Here is a 3738-nt window from a genome sequence, read left to right as displayed (position 1 = left end):
ATCTCTCCTCCGAGAAGTTTTTCAGTGCCGGGTGGGCACCGGCCACGTGGTGCCGAGCACCATCTCAGCCGCCCAAAACACGTCTGTTTGGATAAATTTGGGTGTAAAATTATCAAAACACTTCTTCAAATCCAAAGAGATCTGGACCGTCCAAAACATGTTTAGACGGCCGAGATGCGTGCTCAGCACCATGATGAGCACCATGTGACCGGTGCCCGCTTGGGACTGAAAAATTTCTCCTTTGCTCCAAAACGTATTTGGACAGAGGGCTTCACCTTAATTTGCACAAAAATTGATTTGGGTTTCTAGGCTTGTCCTCTCTGATGCCATTTAGCTTTGATTTGGGAGCATGGTTTTATAACAAAATGTCCTTTTAGCTTCTCAATTCTTGGAGGTTTAGGGGGGCCACTGTTTTAGTGGTATTCTGAAAGCAGCCACTTTGTGCATATATTGCCAAAGGTTAGGTCTGTCTCCAATCATCCCCCGCCCATACCCCCAATGATTGGGGATTAGATGGGTTATGTTATGTTGTTGTAGTGAGGATTTGATAACAAGTGGGCTTTTTCTAGAAAACTATTTTAATTTCTCCTTCCCTTAAGGTGCCTTCTACACACAGACTTCGGAGGCGTTCCCGGTAGTGAATAAGTTTTGAAAAAGAATTTGTTGCAATCAAGTTATTAGTTGTTTCCAGTGGTGAATAAGTTGCATATGGATACGTGCGTGAAAAAAATTGTTGAGAAAGAAGTTATTAACAAATTATTATTTAGTGTGAACAACAAACTAAAATACCAAAAATTGTTAATTAGTATAGTGTGAACAATATGCTAAAATGGCCTACGGTTTTTCATCGAATCTCTCGTATGGCTATGGATAGAGATACAAACACGCGTTACATACTAATCCAAGCACCCCTTTTTTTTGGCGGGATATAAACAAGAGAAAATGTTTACTTACATCTTTTTATCATACTAATGGAGTACGCAGCAAGAAACTACAGTCCTAGCTAGCCCAAAAGGCACACCCCAAAAAGAAACAGAGTATAGCAGCGCTTGGATTGGCTTCAAATCTTCTAGTTTTTCTACAATCCAGGAGTAGACGACCTAATTAATGGTGAATCCCCATCTTGAAGCAAATTTAACTAGCTGATTCAGCTCTTCTTCGCTAATAAAACCATCTCCGTTGGCATCGGCATGTTGGAACGCGCGATTCGCTCGCCAACCGCTGTGTTTCAGTCCCAAACTACGAAAGGCCAACTTCAGCTCCTTTCGGCTCAGTCGCCCGTCGCCATTGGTGTCATACCTCTTGAGCAGACCCTTGAGTTGGTCTTCCGATAGAGAAATACTAACACTTCTGATAACCCAAATTGCCATTTTAATTGTTGGTAGAATTGTGCTTGTACTTCCAACTCCGAGAGGATATATCGAAGAAGGGGTTTATGTGGTTATGAACCAAGTAAGGTCATTTTATAGTGCAACAAAGTAGTGAATAGGTGAAACCAAAGAGAAAAATTACTAAAAAAATAGTGTGCCTAGGTGATGGGACTGAAGAGTCTTGCTAGCTTGTAAAGTTGTAACACCACGTTAGGAAAAAGTTTTTGCGAAGTATATATAGGCTTTTTTCTTGACAAAAGTTAGTATTGTTAGTTATAGTTAATAAAGCTTAAACTCCTGTCAAATACATGAGAGTACATAGTGTCTATCTCTTGACTAGCTACCACTCCACTTGCTTTTATGCGGTCTAGGTTGCAAGAGTAGAGTGGCCTTTGTACGTGTAGCATATTCCACTTACTTTATATGTTCTGTGATCAGGTGCGAACTAGGGCTTGATGAACTCAAGAGGAGCCACATTAAGGGAGAATGTTTGGACGATTTTGAAATAATTCATGTTCTTTGAGTTTGCATGCATAGAACGTTTTTAGGGCGTTTCCACTAAATTTTTGGTGAAAAAACGTTGGTCAATTTACCATCTTGTTCACACTAATCAACAAGTTTTGGCATTTTAGCTTGTTATTCACATTAACTAACAACTTGTCAATTACAAATTCTCAACTATTTTTTCATTCGTATACCCGTCTACAACTTATTCACTACTTGAAATAGCAAACAACTTGATTGCAATGAATACTTTCTTAAAACTTATTCACCACCAAAAACGCCCCTTAGAGATAGAGAAAGCGTACTATTTGTGAAATTTTTGGTATGATCTAGATCGTTATACTTTCATTTGAGAGACATCGAAACAATGTTAGATTAGTTTGGAATTCTTATTAGGTGAACTAATTAATTGTCCCAGAATCCTTAACCTAACTATATGAACCTTTGAAAGAATTTCCCTTTTCAAAGAATACAAAGCATGGTCAAAAAAAAAAAAAAAAACCCCAAAAGAACATTCAAAGGGTAAAGGTCGGTCGATGCTAGCGTATCAACTTGGAGGGCCATTGATTTAGCTATGTAGCATATCTCTGAAAAAGCACATTCAAAGGGTAAAGGTCGGTCGATGTTCCATGATTAATCTCCATTATTGAACTCATTCTCTAGGGTTAGATAATGTTACAGTATAGAAACGGTTTTGAATCCCCACAATGGATGAGTCCAACACTGGATGAGTCCTTGTTTATTTATCGAAGCTATCTCCATGCATTTGGTTCTTATTGTACTTAGGTCTCGTTCCGTTAAGATTATTACTTTTTAAATATTTACTTTTTAATCTTATGAGATATGTCATTCTCTCATAATACATTATCTTTTTCAATACTTATTTTTCGCTTTAGGCGGAAAAAACAGTTTTCCTTGTCAAAATGTCTTCCATGTTTCAAAACTTGACGGATGACAAAAACAAAATGCTGCAAAACTTGACAAATCTGTAGAGTACATTTGGGCCGAAAATATAGGATGTACCCAGCAGGCCTTATGAGGATTGAACTGGGATATCTTTGGCCTATGTAAAACAAGAATTGGGCCACTAAAGGAATAAGAAGAACCCAGTCCCAACTTCTCCAAGATTGTTCATTGTATACCCACACGTAGTGATGTAAATGAACCGAATCAAACCGAACTTTAGAATGTTCAAGTTCGTTCGTTAAGTTTTTAAACGAACTTGAACCGATCTCCAACTCAATAAAAATTTGACGAGCTGAACTTGTTTAGGTTTGAATTGAGTTTGAATTTATTCATGAGCCTTAACGAGTCAAAAATATTAGATGTTTACACTATCGTGCAGGTCTAAAACTGCAAACAAACTTTTGATTTTGTACATATATAAGTTCATACATATATAAATTTTTAAATACATATTAAAGTTTAAGTTTATAATACTTTTAAAAGTTTATACGTGTACAAGTTATAAAAAATTTTGTTGTATACATGTACAGGTTTATACATATTCAAGGTGATATGTGAATTGAAGTTATTGTGAGATTATATATACTCAAGGTTCACAAATCTAATCGAGCCGAATATTATCAAATTTAGATTTGGCTTTATTATTAAACAAGTCTAAATTGAAGTTCATGTTCAATTCGTTTAATACCCAAATCAAACTTTAAACGAGTTTTTACTGAGTCGAGCATCGAACAATTCATAAACGGCTTAATTAATTTGCATCCCTACGATCACGCGCAGATGGTTACCACAACGAAGCATTTTGACGAATTTGTCCCCCGGAAGCTCCCCAATTTTCACGAATTCCAACCCTGCTTGATTGGGCATTTTGGTCAATATACAATCCACCCGCGCGTGA

The 3738-nt window shown here is 37.1% G+C and overlaps 1 non-coding gene across 1 annotated transcript; it reads left to right on the top strand.

The window, feature by feature from the left end:
• The first annotated feature begins 260 nt into the window (after positions 1-260).
• LOC131334969 (small nucleolar RNA snoR100) lies at positions 261-368 on the top strand. Its single transcript, XR_009202365.1, has one exon. It is a non-coding gene; the product is annotated as a small nucleolar RNA snoR100 (small nucleolar RNA).
• The last annotated feature ends 3370 nt before the right edge of the window (positions 369-3738 follow it).

The sequence above is a fragment of the Rhododendron vialii genome, chromosome 7a (genome assembly GCF_030253575.1).
Source record: "Rhododendron vialii isolate Sample 1 chromosome 7a, ASM3025357v1".
Taxonomy (NCBI): Eukaryota; Viridiplantae; Streptophyta; class Magnoliopsida; order Ericales; family Ericaceae; genus Rhododendron; species Rhododendron vialii.
This window is presented reverse-complemented; position numbering and strand designations above follow the sequence as displayed.